This window comes from Nicotiana tabacum, chromosome 13 (assembly GCF_000715075.1).
Source record: "Nicotiana tabacum cultivar K326 chromosome 13, ASM71507v2, whole genome shotgun sequence".
In the NCBI taxonomy this organism is placed as follows: Eukaryota; Viridiplantae; Streptophyta; class Magnoliopsida; order Solanales; family Solanaceae; genus Nicotiana; species Nicotiana tabacum.
This window is the reverse complement of record NC_134092.1, coordinates 71188012-71206988: the sequence shown is the minus strand read 5'-3', so window position 1 is coordinate 71206988 and position 18977 is coordinate 71188012.

The window sequence follows — 18977 nt, the reverse complement described above, 5'->3', positions numbered from 1 at the left end:
TTTCAATTTTGGTTTCCTATAGAATAAGCATGAAACTGGTAGTTCACTCTTTCCTTCTGTACATCTTATATTCACCCTCAAGAAAAGTTGCCTTGAAACAGAGAACAAGTTGAATTAAAGCAAACTGTTTTTCGCATTGAAGAGAAAGAAGATTGAGTCACCCTTCTTCAACGAAACTTTCTCTTCTCAGTTTTGTTGTGCGCGTGTGTATATTATGGCTATGATCGAATATCTCAAATTGAGTGTGTTTGTGTATATATACGTGCATCTCTATATTTTTTTAGCCATCTAACCATTGCTTATCAATCATCTTTGAGTTTCTATCTGATTAACAGCATGTTTGGCCAAATTTCTAAAATCCGCTTATTTTAAGAAGTGATTTTCAAAAAAGTATTTTTGGTGAGAATTGGTTTGTGTTTGGCTAATTAATTTAAAAAACACTTTTGAGCAGTAATTAGTGTTTGACCAAACTTTTGAAAACTGCTTCTAAGTGTATTTTTCTCAAAAGTACTTCTCAGAAAAATACTTTTGGAGAGAAGCTACATTTTTCTGCTTTTCAAAATCTGCTTCTGCTTCTCCTCAAAAGCATTTTTTCCTTCTAAAAGCTTGGCCAAACACCTCAATTTTTGGCCAAAAGCACTTTTGGTCAAAAAAATATTTTTGGCCCAAAAAAAAACTTGGCCAAACAGGCTATAAATCTTAATTCTCTTCAGCCTTTTTTAATAGCGATATCCTAATTTCCATCTTTACAAATGGCTTTTTCAGCCGAAATGAACACTTGCCGTGACATAATTCCGTATGTGTCTCCAATAGATATTTGCTCAAATAACGGTATGTTCTCTTCTAACTAAGATTATTCTTTTACTAGTGAAATTTAGTTTTTTCTATTTGTGTAAAAAATCTATGAACTAGGTAAGATGCTTGAATCTTTAGTATAATTTTTTGAATATTTTAGAAAATAGAAAAGTTCTCTTACAAAAGAAAGATTTTTTCTGGTGGTGTTTTCAAGAAAAATTTGCATAACCAAATGAATTTTTTGTTAGGTTTTGTGAATGTCGTGAATGAGAAATGAAAGAGCCACCTTTTGAATTGCACCTCTTCTTTTTATCCTTTCATTGTTTATAAATTTAGAGGCTTAGCCTCATTTTTCATACATGGAAAATCTGATAACTTCTCTCATCTTTTCTATATTGTTGCATTATTTTCCAAATAAATATAAGTGTCAAGTGTGATTTGCTGCGTTTGTTGAGTTCACTGAAGTTCTGTGATTTGTAGTACCGCTACCACAGAATCGTAATTCTGTTCTATCCTGAAAGAAATTCATCCAACATCTTAGGCAACAGTGAGAGATTAAATTTCTTAAGGACATATAAACAACTTGTGAGCTCGAAATATTTTATGATTTTTTATTAAACTAATGTTTCTTTGCTTCTCTGATTTTCTAATTTCAAACACAAATTTTACCAAGATTTTTTCACTGACCTTTTGAGGAACTTGAGGGACGATATCCAAGAGGGTTTATGAAGTTTCATAATTAGGTCTGACTTCTCTCTAGGAAATTACCACCACCGACTTCCCTACACCATCCACGAGTTCCCTGTACCACTAACCATGTCTCAAGGTACTACGGCCAATGTAATCCCAAAAACCACATCAACATCTGTTAAGGCTTTAACTACTTTAAAGATAAACTTATAGCGAATGAATCTGAAGCTACTATCTCCATCTCACCCCCACCGCATTACCACCAACCAATGGAAATAATTATCGTATGGAGCGAAATTGGTTAATTACAAATAGCTAAATAGCGAGGTGACACGTGAAACTGATAACAAACAGAAGTTGAATCGATGAATAATCGGCATCGATTACGATTACGAAGTGCGTAACCGGTACAAGATGGATCTCGAAGGGAGCACAACCGATGGCAAAAACTCAAATGCTTGACATCGGATAGCATTTAATGAGCAATCGTTACAGAGAATATTTGCATTAAAAGTCAGTCGTTATTCACCCATCAATGACATTTTTATTCTCATTCAAGAAGGGTTTGATTTTAGGATCTTGTCTCCCTAGGAATAGTTATAAATATCAGGTTGGCAACTCTTGTAAGACATGAAATATTTGGAACACAAAACCGTATTTCATTATTCTACACTCAATCTAATAGTTTTACCATCACTTTATCATTGCTTTCATCTCTGCCCTCGGAAAGACCGAGTTCGAAGCTAGGCTCGTTATCTTCTTTAATTTCAGTCGTTAATCTTGTTTTCCTTGTTATATTTCTCTATCATTTTTTGATCAAATCGATTCGCTTGTTTATAAACCACATTACAAATTCGACTGTACTATTTTACAGGTAAGCAGTTTGGCGCCCACCGTGGAGCATAGACAACTGCGTAATTGCTTTGATTCATTCATTTATTACTAACAAGTTTTGGTTCTTTCTTTAGTAAAAATCATATATGGCAGCTAATGATGTCAACAACATACATAACATTGAAGTACGCATTGAACGGGAAGAATTGTCCCAGCGTGATGACTCAATCAGCGAGATCTGCAATGAATGGGACGAGACAACCCTGGTTCGCTAAGGTCAGTACCCTCGACATGTGCAGGACCCAACTCCTGATGATGCGGAGGAGGAATATATCATAAAGACGGTCAAACTCCTGAGGGAACAATAGAGAGCAATATTGGATTACCTCTCAAGGCAGGATCGGGTGATGACGGAATTAAAACAAGCGTTGTCAGGTTCTTCCAATAACTCGAATGGAAGGGGTCCGATTCCTCATAGTGTTCCCGCAAATCAAACTGCTCAGAGAACCGATAACAACACCCACGGGATGAAGTCGGTTTTGACGAAGCCGAAGGGACCGGTAGCTTATCTTGGAATAATAACGGGAGTGAACCTTTCAAAACCGAGCTCATGAGAGAAATGAACGAGCCAATGGATCATAATGTGAAGGAGTTTCACTCTCGGATGGATCAGATTCCGGACGCACTACTAGTGTTAAAGGGTCCATATTCAAAAGAGTACACGCAGTTGCCGTTTAAGCCAACTGCAGCACCAAAGTTAATTCCGAAGAGATTCAAGATACCGGACATACCAAAGTACGATGGGACTTCGGATCCACAGGAGCACATCACAGCCTACACTATGGCAGTGAAAGGAAACGGTTTAGCTCAACATGAGATCGAGTCGGTTCTGTTGAAAAGGTTTGGTTAAACCCTCACGAAAGGGGCCCTGACATGGTACTCCTTCTTGCCCGAGCATTCAATTGATTCTTTTAAAATGCTTGCAGATTCGTTCATAAGGCCTATGCTGGAGCAAGAAAGGTTCAGGCCAGAAAGGCAGACATATTCAGAATTTTGCAGGGCAAATCTGATCTACTGTGAGAATTTGTGATCCAGTTCCAGAAGGAAAGGATGTTGGTACTAGCAGTTCCGGATGAGTGGGCAGCAGAGGCAATTACGAAGGGTCTAAACCTACTGAGTTTCGATGCCTCCCAAAAATTGAAGGAGAGTTTGCTCAAGTTTCAGGCAACCACATAGGTAGATGTCCATAACCGCTACAAATCAAAGATAAGGATAGAGGATGACCAACTTGGCTCTTCGGTGCCAACCAAGGGATGGGGTCAAGACAAAAAATCATGACAAGTTTAAAAATAACTTTGATGCAGATCGACAGTCCTCTAGGGGTTGTTTCCTACCGTACGAGGGGACCGATAGGCATAGCAGCAAAGGGTTGCAGTCATCGTATCGGTTTGCTCCCGACAGAAGAACAGACCACGGTCGGAACAATAGGTCATTATAGGAGAAATAGGTGCCAGGGATCGAGATTCCGTTTATTCGAGGTTATCAGACAACAACTTTAAAATTAGCTTGATAGAATTGGTGTCGGCAATGAGAAATATCAAAGAAACACGGTTCCCAAATCCAATCATATCGGATCATAACCAAAGGGATCTCAGTTTATGGTGTGAATATCGTGGGACTTACGGTCATAGAACTAGGGAATGCCGACATTTTCGAAAGGAGGTGGCTACATTGCTAAAAAAAATGACCATCTTAGAGAATTTAAGAGAGCGCGCCAAACACAATTATTGCCGGAGCCGGGACAATGCGGATTCATCGAAAGCAGAAGCAGGATCACCTCGGATGACAATCAACATGATCTTCGGAGGAAGCGAAGTTAATGGGGTAACTTTTTCAGCAGCGAAGAAGACGAAAATATCGGTGACTCACGGCAAGAGAGTCCGAGATGTTTCGGAGGACGACATCACCTTTACGGAGGAGGACGTCGACAGACTTCTTCTGCCATACAATGACGCTTTGGTAATCTCCCTTAATATTTTAGATTTCAAAATTAAGCATGTTTTGGTTGATCCAGGAAGTTCAGCCATCATCATCCAATGGAAAGTTCTGTAGCAACCGAAATTGACCGGGAACATCATTCCGGCGACAAAGCTCCTAGCTGGCTTCAACTTGACAAACGTGACAACCCGAGGAGAGATTTTGCTACCCACTCACGCCGAAGGTGTAACAAAGACCACCATGTTCGAAGTGGTAGATGGCGACATGGGCTATAACGTGATCCTCGAAAGGTCGTGGATACACGAGATGAAGGTCATGCCCTTGACATATCAACAATTATTGAAATTTCCGACTCCAGAAGGTATCGGGCAAATAAAAGGAGACCAACCAGCGGCAAGGGAGATGAGCGTGGTAACCGTTTCTAGTAGCAAGGAAAAAGAGCCCAACAAATAGCAATTACAGGAATCGATGCCTTCTCCCTTTTCCAATGAAGACGACAAAGGAGAGGAGTCATCGAAATCCTACCAGGTTTTGAGATATTTTTAGGTACTAGAGGAGATGGATGCGACCAAATCGATCATTGAAGAACTCGAGCAAGTGGCTTTGTTCGAGAAGTTTTTGGAAAGGAAGTTTCATTTGGGAACGGGTTTAAATCCCGAGCTCAGGTTAGGATTTATAAATTTTCTTAAAGCTAAAGTTAACTGCTTTGCATGGTCGCACTCGGATATAACAGGTATCCCATTGGAGGTAGCGGTCCACAAGTTAAGCCTGGATCCAAACTTCCCACCGGTAAGGCAAAAGAAATGCCCGATAGTGGAGGTCAGGAACATGTTTGTTAAAGAAGAGGTAACCCGACTACTCAATATCGGTTTGATCCGGGAGGTAAGATATCCTGAATGGTTAGCCAACGTAGTTGTAGTACCCAAAATGAATAACAAATTTGGAATGTGTGTAGACTATAAATATTTGAATAAGGCGTGCCCTAAAGATGCTTTCTTGTTGCCAAACATTGATCAAATGATTGATGCAACGGTCGGGCACGAGTTGATGAGTTTCCTTGATGCTTATTCCGGGTATAATTAGATTAGGATGAACCCGGAAGATCAAGAAAAAACTTATTTCATCACAAACTTTGGCACATATTGTTATAATGTGATGCCTTTTGGGCTTAAGAACGTCGGAGCCACTTATCAGAGGCTCATTAATAAGATATTTGAAAAGCAGATAGGAAAAATGATGGAAGTGTACATTGATGACATGTTAGTTAAATATTTAAATGCAAGGGATCATCTGAAACATCTCAAAGAAACTTTCGACATTCTAAGGAAGTACAATATGAAACTCAACCCCAAGAAGTGTGCCTTCGGGGTTGACTCCGAAAGTTCTTGGGGTTTCTCGTCTCACAAAAAGGGATTGAAGTTAAACCCGCAAAATCAAAGCCATTAAGGACAACCCGGATCAGCTAACAAGCGTGAAAGAAGTGCAGACACTGACCGGCAAGTTGGCGGCTCTCAGCAGATTCATCTCAAGGTCCTCAGAAAAGTGTCATCACTTCTTTTCACTTCTGAAAAAGAAGAATGGTTCATATGGACTCTGGAATGCCAACAGGAATTGAAAGACCTAAAAACGTACTTGTCTAGCCCTCCGTTATTGTCAGAACTGGGGAAGGAGAGCAGTTTTTAATCTATCTAGCGGTCTCAGAAGTAGCGGTAAGTTCCGTTTTGGTCCGAGAAGAAGAAGGTACGCAATTTTCTATTTATTAGATTAGTAAGATATTGTCAGGAGCGGAGACTCATTATCCGTACCTCGAAAAGATGGCCTTAGCTTTCATAGTTTCCTCTCGAAAGCTTAGACCTTATTTTCAATGTCATCCGATAGCCGTCGTGACAACCTTTCCCTTAAGGAATGTTCTTCACAAACCTGAATTGTCAGGACGTTTGGCTAAATGGGCGGTCGAAGTTAGTGAATTCGACATTGAGTATAAACTGAGGACTGCAATTAAGTCACAAGTTTTGGCCGATTTCAGTTCGGGATTAATGCCTTTGGCTGTTAAGGAAGCAGTGCTAGTGTCGGGAAGACATCGGGAGTTTGGACCTTGTTTATGGATGGAGCTTCCAACCTAAAATGGTCCGGTCTCAGAATAGTTCTTATCACGCCTTCGGGGGAGACCCTAAGGTAGGCCATTTGAATTATACCATTAACTAACAATGAAGCCGAGTATGGGGCTTTGATTGTAGGATTTAAACTAGCTCGGGGACTAAGTTCCGAGGTCATCGAAATAAAATGCAACTCCCAGGTGGTGGTAAACCAAGTGTATGGGATTTTCGACATAAATGAAGAACGCATGCAGCAGTACTTGAACAAGGTTCAAGTGTTACTTGCACGATTCAGAGAATGGTCAATCATCCACATTCTGAGGGAATAAAATGTGGAAGCTAATGCATTGGCTAATTTAGGGTCATCTACGGAGATGAAAGGATTTGATTTCGGTACAGTCATCCAACTGCTGCATTCAGTGTTGGATGTAGACGGCTATTGCGAAGTCATTTAGACCAACTTCATTTGGGACTAGAGGAACGAGTTCATTAAATATCTCAGGCATGGTAAATTACCCGAAAACCCAAAGGCGTCCCGGGCACTATGGACAAAAACAACTCGTTATAGCCTCGTAGATGGGCAGTTATACAGGAGATCATTCAAAGGACCACTGGCTCAGTGTCTAGGGGCCTCGGAGGCCAACTACGTGATGAGAGAAGTCCACTAAGGAGTTTACGGAAATTATTCTGGTGCAGACTCATTAGTTCTAAAGTTGATCAAGTCAAGTTATTACTGGCCCCAGATTGAACAAAGATGCAAAGGCATTTGTACAGAAATGCGACAAATATCAACGTCATGCATAGTTAGTGCACCAACCAGCATAATTTTTGCATTCAATGGAGTCTTCATGGCCATTCATGAAATGGGGAATGGACATAGTTGGACCTTTACCACCGAGCCCCAAAAAGGTAAGATTTCTGTTGGTTTTAACTGATTATTTCACTAAATGGGCTGAATTAGGTCCATACCAAAAGATCGAAGAATGCCTTGTTGACTTTATATGGGACCTCATAATCTGCCTATTTGGAATATCGAAGGAAATCACATGTGACAATGGGTCTCAGTTCATAGGTTCAAAAGTCACAAAGTGCTTGGAAGGGTTAAAGATCAAAAGAATTACTTCTTCGTCATACCACCCGAGTGCTAACAAACAGGCAGAATCAACCAACAAGATAATTATTTAAAACCTTAAAAAGAAGTTAGAAGATGCTAAGGGCAAGTGTCCCGATGAGCTACCGAGAGTGCTATGGGCATATCAAACAACGACAAAGTAGAGCACGGGTGAAACTCCATTTTCTCTCTTATACGGCTCGGAGGCTCTGATACCGGTGGAAGTGGGGGAGCCGACTTTAAGGTTTTCCCAAGAAAACGAAGAGGCAAACAATGAAGCGTTGCTGGTAAAGATGAATTTGCTTGAAGAACACCGGGACCTGGCATACGTGAGGATGGTGGCTCAAAATCAAAGGATGGAAAGGTATTATAATCGCAGGGCGAATATCGGTTATTTCAAAGCGGGAGATTTGATTTTGAGGAAAGTTACTCAGAGCACTTGGGAAGTCAACACTGGGAAGCTGGGACCAACATGGGAATGTGCTTACCGGGTTTTAGCTATCACCGTCAAAGGATCATATGAATTGGAAAATCAAGATGGAGTCAAACTATCCAGCAATTGGAATGTGACTTGCCTCAAAAGGCATTATTGCTGATGATTCCTATCGATACTAAAAGTATGTGTTGCACTCTTTTTTCCTTCGACCAGTTTTTGTCCTAATCGGGTTTTTCTGGCAAGACTTTTAATGAGGCAGCAATGAAAAGCATACTAAAAAGGAAGCATCATCGGCAAAGGCAAGACCTTTAAGTATCAAGGCACCAAAATTCTCACATCGATGGTAAACAACAATGTGGATGGTTAAATAATCTTTGGCTCGATGGCAAGCCTCGCCTTCTATTATTAAAAAGGATTGTTTAACTGTTCACAAGTTGTCTCCACCGATAAAGCATCAATATGGATACAAGACTTCCAGTGTACGAATTCACATTCGAGCACTGGGGTGGGGGGAATGCATGATACGGCACCAAGAGTGCCACGAAAACCGGGCACTGTAGGAACCAGGATCAATGTCTTATAAGAACCGGGGACTGCATGTTCAGCCCCATAGAAATAAGTTATACAAGTTAGCCACATGTATTGGCAACTTTATTTACTTAAGCAAGTGAATGCATATGTACTTTAAAAGATAGAGGGAATAAAATAAAGTCCTTTTATTTTTATCTTATTTCTTGTCCAAATGATGAGTTAATTTTATCATTTGAAAGTTAACAAAAACTTCAAATGCTTGTGCTGGAATGAATAGGAGGCATCTTCTTCAAGAGAACTGTAAATATAAGGGCCCTCTCTTATGAAACCCTTACATAAAGGGTAGATTCCGGAAGTGATTATGCCTGGAATTAAAAGTTATCGGGTGAAGAAATATACCCGAAGCTTTATCAATTAAATGGAAAAAGGATATTTTTGCACAAAACTTGAGCAAAAAATTCTCTTATTAAAGTGCCAAACTCAATAAAAGTTTTGGCATAATTACAAAAGATAACAAAAAAAAGAAGAAAATTATACATTATTCATTGCTGCCATAACCCGAAGGGAGAGAAGGGTCTACGTTTCCCCCGATAGAAGAAGGTGGATCCACTACTGGTTTGGGGCCTTCATCTTTTTCAGTCTCCCCTTCGGTTCCCGAATACTCGAAACTAGTATTTGAGGAGTCAGTTACAGCAGGCCGTGTAGTAAGATTTTCACGAGCAGTTAACTCCAGTTCTCAGGCCTTCGCAATGCAATCATCAATATCGACAATACCCACTTTCGCCTCTTCCAAAGTCTTCCTCATCATATGATATATAGTATAGGTCTTCTCAAAAACGAGGGGATCTTCATGATCCTTGAGTTTTGCTCGGAGTTTATCACTTTTGGCCTGGAGCTCTACTCTTTCAACCTTCATGGCACTGAGGCGGGAATCAAGCTTAACGTTGGTAGTTGAGTGAAGCCGATTTTGCTCCATGGGCCTCTTAAGCCTCACTTCCATTCTGGCTCTCTTCTCCTCGGCAACATTGGCCTCCTCAGTTTTGGAGCATAAGTTGGCCTTTAAATTATTAATTTGCTCCTTGAAGGCAGACTCGTGCTCAGCAGCAGCGATTACAGCATCCTAAAGTTCAACCCAACCCACTTAGCATTGGCCTCTCTAAGGTCTTTGTGCAGTTGAGCAGCTTCTTGGCTGTGGGCTCTCTTATCTTGCTCGGTTTGCTATAATCGAGTCTCAAGCTCGTCCATCTGAGCAACTTTTTCCTCCAGCACCGGGAGGCGCGCGACAAGCTAGTTCCTCTCATCCAAAGGTTGATCCCGCTCAGAAGCAAGTCCCTGTTTATCCAGGAGTAACCTATGTAGGCCCTCGGAAGCAAGGAGGTTGGCCTAAAAAGGGGTAAAGTTAAGCTTATCATGGAAACATGTAAACGGTAAAGAAGATAGAAGGTAATTAGGATGATACCTGCGCCGCACTGTGCATGCTGTTGTTTATTAGGAACTCCCCAAAAAGGGAGCCCATCTTTTTCCAATCCTTCTCTGAAGCCGTTGGCTTCAGATAATTAGCATGCTCCATCAGCTTGGATAAAATATGACACTCTTTTGAAATTGAAAGAGTGGCTCTTTGCCTCCCTCGAGGATCTTGGGAGGGGATTGAGTAATTGTTCCCCAAGTTCCCACGGTTGGGAGACCAAGGGGGAGAATCATTCCTTTCTTAAGCAGATGTTACTGGTGGAGGTGATGCAGTTGGTGCTGGTGGCGAAGGAGCAGCGGGTGTTGATGGGTAGAAAGCTATTGGTGTAGATGGAAAAGTGGCAGCCGGTGTGGAAGGAGAGACAGTTGTTATCTGCTCAGAAGTTGGTGGTGGAGGAAGGTCAGGGATTGAACTCCTTTGACCGGAGGCATCAATAGGAGCCCGAAAACAGGAATCAACATTTTCAACCAAACCTATTTCCGTAAAGAGTCTCCTGAACCTCCTATGTCAAAGGATTTTGGAGCTCCCCCGATTGAGCATCCAGTTGAGCTGATGAAGATCTCCTTTAAAGGTAAGCCTCTTCATCACTGGCTTCTCCTTTATCATCGAGGACCACTATGACTGTGGCCGGCTCGGTGGATATTTTATTTATTCTCTTCTCCTGAGTCTCAGTCGAGGAAGAACGTTTTCTCTTCACTTTCTTGTCCTTGGACTGGGGACTCCGCGAGGAGGAGCCCTCAACGGAGGCTAGAGCAGATCCACGAGCTCTGCTTCAGGCAAGGACATTTTGCAACACCCTCCTGGCCTCCTCAGGGTCATGTAGGGCGTCGACTTCGGGGCAGGTGACGAAACCCCTCGGAAGCCTTGTATAAGGAAAAAGTGGAGTTAGGCAATTTATTCATGAGATTTCTTGTGTTCGAACAAGGATAAACGAAAGAAGGACTTTTTCTCATCATGATTCTTGGCCTTCCACCCATATATGGGAGCCATTTCCTTCCACCGTCGAGATTCCAGAGTTGTAATGTCTAGATTATTCTGAACCATCGGTCTAGACTGTGAACCCGTGGTGGTTCCCAGCAGGTAGCTGAAACGAAGGAAACAGAAAATCAGCAAAATAGGAAATTATCTTTTCATGAATAAAGGAAGTAAATAATAGAAGGCTTACAGAAAAGGTTCCACGACTCGAGAAAAGCTGGAGTTGTGGTTGGGATGTTGTCTCTAGTAGCAATAACGACGAATTGTTCCATCCATCTACGGTTGTTGTCATCGTCTACGCTGGTGAGAAGGGCATGGTGACCACGCTTGCTGAAGTTTAACACTCCCCCACGAAAAATCTTGGGAGAGGAAAGGTTCATCATATGTGTAAAAATTAGGGTTTCCCCGATCTTAGTGCACAATTGACGAAGATAGGCCACCGTCCGCCATATATATGGGCCTACATTTGCTAAGCAGACTTGATATCAGTGACAAAGTTCCAAAATTATTAGGTCGAGCACTTTATGCGACCCCAAAGAGAAGGGACCCGAAGTAAAGGGATACATATAGACATACGTAAACCCCTCCTTGGAGTAGGTAACTCGCTCTACCATATCTGGAACAAGGATCTCAATATTGGGGAAGTTGCAGTCGTCCTTCACAATTGGGATACTAAAATGATGAATGGACTGTGAACTGGCCAAAATCGGTGGCTTTGAGAAGTTACAGAGGGGTTTTTTTCTTGGAGATCGTTTGCAATGCTGAGATGGAGTGGTATGATGGTGTTAACAGTAGGAGGATTAGACTGACCTTCGACCTCTTGGCTTTGTTTTTATTCGGGCCTCCACCAAAGAAAAAACCATTGTTTCCAAAGGAAACAGTGTAAGAAGACATGGTATTAAAAGATAGGTAAATATGTTCTTACTGAGGGAGTTGAAGGTTGTAAAAATCTCTAAGGAAATTCAGAGAAAGAAAAGGATTGTGAAAGTAATAAAAGTGAAGAAGTAAAAATAATGTGTAGTGAAAAAATATAGACAGCAAAAATCATGGTCATGATTTCCACGAAACCCAGCAAAAATACTTGCTGAATCACTTGGCAACACGTGTTTGGAATAATAAATGCTAAGAGATGTGCGTCTCTTCAAATGTCAGAGACTGTTCAGGAACTTTCCTGCCAAGAAAGGAATTCTCATCCACTTCCTGGTAACACTAAGTTGCGTCACCGGAAAGTAGGGGAATTATCTATATGGAGTGAAATTAATTGATTAAAAATAGCTAAATAGCGAGGTGACACGTGGAAACGAGAACAAACAGAAGTTTAATCAATGAATAATTGGCATCGGTTATGAAGTGCGTAACTGGTACAAGATGGATCTCGATGGGAGCATAACTGATGGCAAAGACTCAAAGGCTTGGCATCCTATTGAATCTAATGAGCAGCCATTACAGAGAATATCTGCATTCAAAACCAGCCGTTATGGATCCATCAATGACATTTTTATTCTCATTCAGGAAGGGCTTCATTTTAAGATCTTATCTCCCTAGGAATAGCTGTAAATATCAGGTTGGCGACTCTTGTAAGACATGAAATATTCGGCACACAAAACTGTATTGCATTCTTCTATGCTCAATCTAATAGTTTTACCATCACTATATCATTGCTTTCATCTCTGCCCTTGGAAAGACCGAGTTCGGAGCCATGCTCGTTATTTTCTTTAATTTCAGTCGTTAATCTTGTTTTCCTTGTTCTATTTCTCTATTATTTTTGGATCAAATCGATTCGCTTGTCTATAAACTATGTTACAAATTTAACTATACCATTTTATGGGCAAACAATTACCAATATGAAGGATACTCATACTGCTTCATGCGCTCAAAACCATTTATGAAGTACAACTAATGCTGGAGTATCAACAACATATTTATTCTCCTTAGAAATTCTCTGTCATAACTAAATTATAAGGATAAAGAATCCTTCATAAGGTTTTAAAGAGAAAACTCATCGATGTATAGAAACCAATGGAAATTGTTTCTCTTATCGATCTAAGTGAAGATTACTACATTGTCAAATTCCAGAAAGAGGAAAACATGATATGTTCACTATAGAATGGACCTTGGTTCATTTTTGGTGTCACGATCCAAAATTCAAACCCACGGGGTCATGATGACGCCTAACACTACTTGCTAGGCAAGCCAACACATTACGATAAATACAAAAGAAAAGAAACTAACGATCAACAACATAATGAAAATATAGAGTAAAAATAACTCAGAAGCATACATAATAAGTCTAAAGATCAACACTGACGATCAACCATCCTAAAATATGGAGTCACGAGTGCATGAGCTACTAGAGTTCACCAAATACATTGTCTTGAAAGAAATACAATATTGTGTGGTAAAACAAATAATATAGAAGAAATGGAAAGATGACTCTAAGGCTTGCGAATGGTATGCAACTCAACCTTAAGTCCCCTATCTGGTATTAAGCACCTCTCGGGACTCCGTTGACACCAATATCCAAATATGTACAAGAAATGCAGAAGGGTAGTATGAGTACAACTGGCCCAATGCACTCCGTAAGTGACGAGCTTAACCCCGATGAGGCTAAGACAAGACACCTATATATAAACCTATGTAGTTAAGTAATGAGAAATAACAAGGTGACAAGTAAAATATCAAGTAAGATGACAAGATAACAACATGTGCGAGAGCTAACAAGTATATAAGTAAATAGATATACAACGATAAAATAAAGGAAGGTACTAATAAAGTAAACCACAATTTATGCTTCTACTAACAACTTCAAACAAACCTTTCAAAGACAATTACAAAGCAATGTAGCCAAGTCCTTAATCTGTATAGTAAAACAAGAACAAACAATACCAACAATCGGCACGATATCACCCTTCGTGCTTTTACTCTCAACCTCACAAATAAAGCATAATAGCAAGCACGGAAACAACCTTCGGGCAAATTCTCTCTTCTTCACAAACACGGTAATACACTTCGTGATAATGTTGATATATATATATATATATAAAGAAGGCACGAAAATACCCTTCATGCACAATCACTCTTCCTCACAAGCATGGAAACATCCTTTGTGCGATTCATTCTTCCTCACCAAGCATCACATATAACACAATACCAAGCAAGGTGGGAAGCATAACCAACATCAATAAAAGTAATTGAACGTAACTCGCCAAATGAAAATTTACCATCACTTTTGTATCAATAGCCAAATCAATAGTTCAACAATCTTAACGCCTAATATCTCAATAAGCTCAACATAACTAATAACATGGATAAGAGAAATCAAAGAGTTTCACAATTTGTTTAGAGCATGGAAGACATTTACATAAAGTAACATGGTAAATAAAGCTAGTTCTACCCGCATGCTTATCCCATAGCAAACGCATATATACTCATCACCTTGCATATACGTCGCCCCCAAAACATAGAACACATAGCAATTAAATACCAATACACCCTAATTCTCTCAAATCACGATTAACCAAGACACTTACCTCTTTTCGCAATAAGATTAACATTTCAACACGGCTTTCCCTTTAGAACAAGCCTCTAAACCACCTGAATCTAGTCAAATATTGCTCAAGTAAGTCAAAACAAGCTTTAGAAATTACCCTAGTATAATAAACGTTCAATCTTTAACATATTTGAAAAAGTCAACAAAAAGTTAATCCGGACCTACATGGTCGAAATCCAAAATTAAGACCAAATCTCCAGTTACCCAATCACCCCCGAGTCTAAATATGTGATTTGTTTTGAGATCTGACCACAATTCAAGGTTTAAATCTCAAAATTACAAGATCCTAAATTTCTACCCAAAAACTCTATTTCTACTCTATGAAATCTTAGGTTTAATAGTAAATATCTATGAAAATAGAAATAAAAATTGAGAAAAAAAAGTTAAAGTTACTAACCTATGAAGTTGGGAATAAATTGATCTCTAAAATCGCCTCTATGGTCAGTCTAGGTCTGAATGATGGAATAAAATGAGCTAAATCCCAAATTCCCTACCCTTTTACATAGTTGCAAGTATTGCAATTCCAAAATCTTATTCGCGACTGCGATGAGCGAACGACTGGTTGCAAATGCGAACCAATCCTTAGGCCTCTAATCTCTCAAATGCGACATTTTAATTGCAAATGCGAATAATAGGACCTTTGCAAATGCAGAATGAGCTTAGCAAAAGTGAGGCTATCCCTTCTCTCTCAGAGTCGCAAATGCGACATGAGTCTTGAAATTACTAAGGTTTAAACCCTCACCAAAACGACCAAATCTTCGCAAAGGTGAAGCTAGCACTCGCAAATGCGAGCCACATTTGCGAAAAGACCGTCACAAATGCGAGGTCTGCAGCACCAGTAATTCCATATCCTAACCAATTAGTCTGATACTCATTGGAAACTGACCCGATCCCCTCGGACTCCTATCCGAACATTAACGCAAGTATAACAACATCATACGAACTCGCTCGTAAGCTCAAATCATCAAAATAACATCTATAATCAAGAATCAAACACCAAAACTCAAAGAATTTCATATCTCATACTTTAAAATTTTAACTTTCCACATTACGCGCTGAAACAGTCTCGGGTCACCCAGGATCCAAACCAAACATGCGTACAAGTACAAAATCATCATACGAACTTACCGGAATTGATAAAATACCGATCCACAATTGTTTATCAATAATGTTGACCATGGTCAACTCTAACCATTTTCAGGTTCAAAAATCAGGTTTTCTTTAAAAGTTCACATTTAAACTTTCTGGAAATCAACAAGGGCCACACGCACAAGTCATAAATTATCAATAGAGCTACGAAAGGTCTCAAATTACAAAATGGGGAGCTAGTACTCAAAATGACCTATCGTGTTGTTACATTCTCCACATCGAAAAGAAATGTTCATCCTCAAACGGACATAGAAATGTACCTGAACTGATAAAAAGATGTGGATATCTAATCCTCATGCTGGACTCAGTCTCCCAAGTAGCCTCCTAACCCGGCTAACCTCTCAAATGCACGTTCACATAAGGAATATCCTTAGATCGCAACTTTCAAACCTGCTGATCTAGAATAGCTACCGGCTTTTCTTCATAAGCCAAATCCGCATCAAGCTATCGTGCCGAAGTCCAAAACATAATAACTATCTTCATGGTACTTCTGAAGCATAGAAACACGAAATACTGGATATACCCCATCTAGGCTAGAAGGCAACGCAAGTCTATAAGCAATCTCCCCAACTCTCTCCAAGATCTCAAATTGGCCAATGAACCTCGGGCTCAATTTTCCCTTCTTCCCAAATTTCATCACGCCCTCCATAACCAAAACTTGGAGAAGAACCTTATCACCCTCCATGTAAGCTACATCACGAACCTTCCTATCAGTATAATTCTTTTGCCTGGACTGCGGTATACGAAGCTGCTCCTGAATCAATTTCACTTTCTATAAAGCATCACAAAATCTATGCCCAATAATCTAGCCTCACTAGGCTCAAACCAACCAACCGGAAAATGACATCGCCTCCCATATAAGGTCTTATACGGAGCCATCTGGATACTCGACTGCTAGTTGTTGTTGTATGCAAACTCCGTAAAGGTAAAAACTGGTCCATTGACCTCCAAAATTAAAGTGCATGCCCTTAACATATTCTTCAAGATCTGAATGGTCTGCTCGGACTGCTCGTCCGTCTGAGGGTGAAATGCATTACTCAACTCAACCCGCATGACTAACTCACGCTGAACCGCCCTTCAAAAGTGCAAAGTAAACTGAGTGCCGTGAACTGAGATGATAGAAACAGGTACACCATGCAGGTGAAAAATCTCTGTGATATAGATCCTAGCAAATTACTCCGAAGTATAGAAAGTCATAATCGAAATGAAATGTGCTGACTTGGTCAACCGGTCCACAATGACCCAAACGGTGTCATACTTCCTCAATGTCTTTGGTAAGCCTACCATAAAGTCCATAGTGATGCGCTCCCACTTCCATTCCGGTATCACCAACTTTTGAGTCAAACCACATAGTTTCTGATGTTCATACTTCACTAGCTAACAATTCAAACACCGGGAGACATGTCTAACAATGTCTTTCTTCATCTTTCACCACCCATAATGTTGCTTTAAGTCACGATACATCTTCGTGATAGCTGGGTGAATAGAATACCGTGAGATATGAGCCTCCTCAAGGATCAACTCTCTCAAACCATCAACATCTGAAACACAAATCTGGCCGTGAAGCCGCATAACACCATCATCCCTAATCACAACCTTCTTAGAACCACCTCGCCGCACCATGTTTTTCAACACCAACAAGTGAGGATCATTAAACTAGCAAGTCTTGATGCACTCCAACAGAGATGACTGCACCACAACACAAGCAAGAACCTTACTAGGCTCTGAAATATCCAACCTCATGAACCTATTAGCCATGTCATGAACATCCAAAGCCAATGGCCTCTCCACTGCCGGTATAAATGCCAAGCTACCGATGCTCTCTGCCTTCATACTCAAGTCATCAGCCACCACATTAGCCTTCCCCAGATGATACAATATGGTGATATCACAGTCTCTTAATAATTCCAACCATCTCTGCAGCCTAAAATTAATATCTTTTTGCTTGAATAGATGTTGGAGACTCTAATGATCTGTGTAGACCTCACATGGCGTGCCGTATAAGTAATGCCTCTAATCTTGAGTATGTGCACAATGACTGCTAACTCTATGCGCGAGGTAGTTCTTCTCATAGATCTTCAACCGACGAGATGCATAGGCAATTAGTCAGCCGTCCTGCATCAATATCGTGCCAAGTCTAATACGCAATGCATCACAATACACTGTGTAAATCCCCAAACTTGTGGGAAACACCAACATTGGGGTTGTACTCAAGGCAGTCTTGAGCTTATGAAATATCTCCTCACACTTGTCAGACCATTTGAAAAGAGTAACCTTCTGAGTCAACTTGGTCAATGGGGCTGAGATAGATGAAAACCCCTCCACAAAACAGCGATAGCAGCCCGCCAAACTCAAGAAGCTCCGAATCTCTATAGCTGAAGTAGTTCTAGGCCAATTTTGAACTTCCTCAATATTCTTAGGATCCACGTTGATACCATCAGAAGACATAACATGACCTGGGAAGGCAACTGATTCCAACCAGAACTCACACTTCAAAAACTTGGCATAAAGTTGAGGATCCTTCAATGTCTGAAGTACAATTTGCAGGCGCTGCTCATGCTTATCTCTACTACAAGAGTAAACAAAAAATGAAGATAATCACAAAGGAATACAAATAAGGCTTGAACACCTGGTTCATCAGATCCATGATGGCTGCTGGAGAATTAATCAAGCCAAATGACATCACCAAGAACTCGTAATGACCATAACGAGTCCTAAAAGCTGTCTAAGAGACATTCGATGCCCTAATCTTCACCTGATTGTAGCCTGATCTCAAATTAATCTTGGAAAATACTTTGGCACCCTGAAGCTGGTAAAATAAACCATCAATCATATGAAATGGACACTTGTTCTTGACGGTAACCTTGTTCAAATGCTGATAGTGAATGCACATCCTCATCAATCCGTCTTTTTTCTTAACAAATACCACTAGAGCACCCTAAGGTGTCACACTCGATCTAATGAATTCTTTATCAAGTAAATCTTGCAACTGATCTTTCAATTCCTTCGACTCGGCTAGATCCATAAAATACAACGTAATAGATATAGGCTGAATGCCTGGAACGAAATTAATACAAACGTCATAGTCTTGACATTACAATCCAAGAGAACGTGATAGGGGACAACCAATGCATACCAAGAATGTCCTCAAAATCCACCATATCCTACAATAAAAGATCAACTATAGTATCAAAATGATTAATAGTAAAAATACAAGACCGGTACACCCAATCAACTACTATGGAATCTCCAAACGGTGTAGACACAGAAACAGGAACATCAAGATAATTATGAGGCATACTCAAGTGCGAAGCAAAATATAAAGATACATAAGAATATGTAGA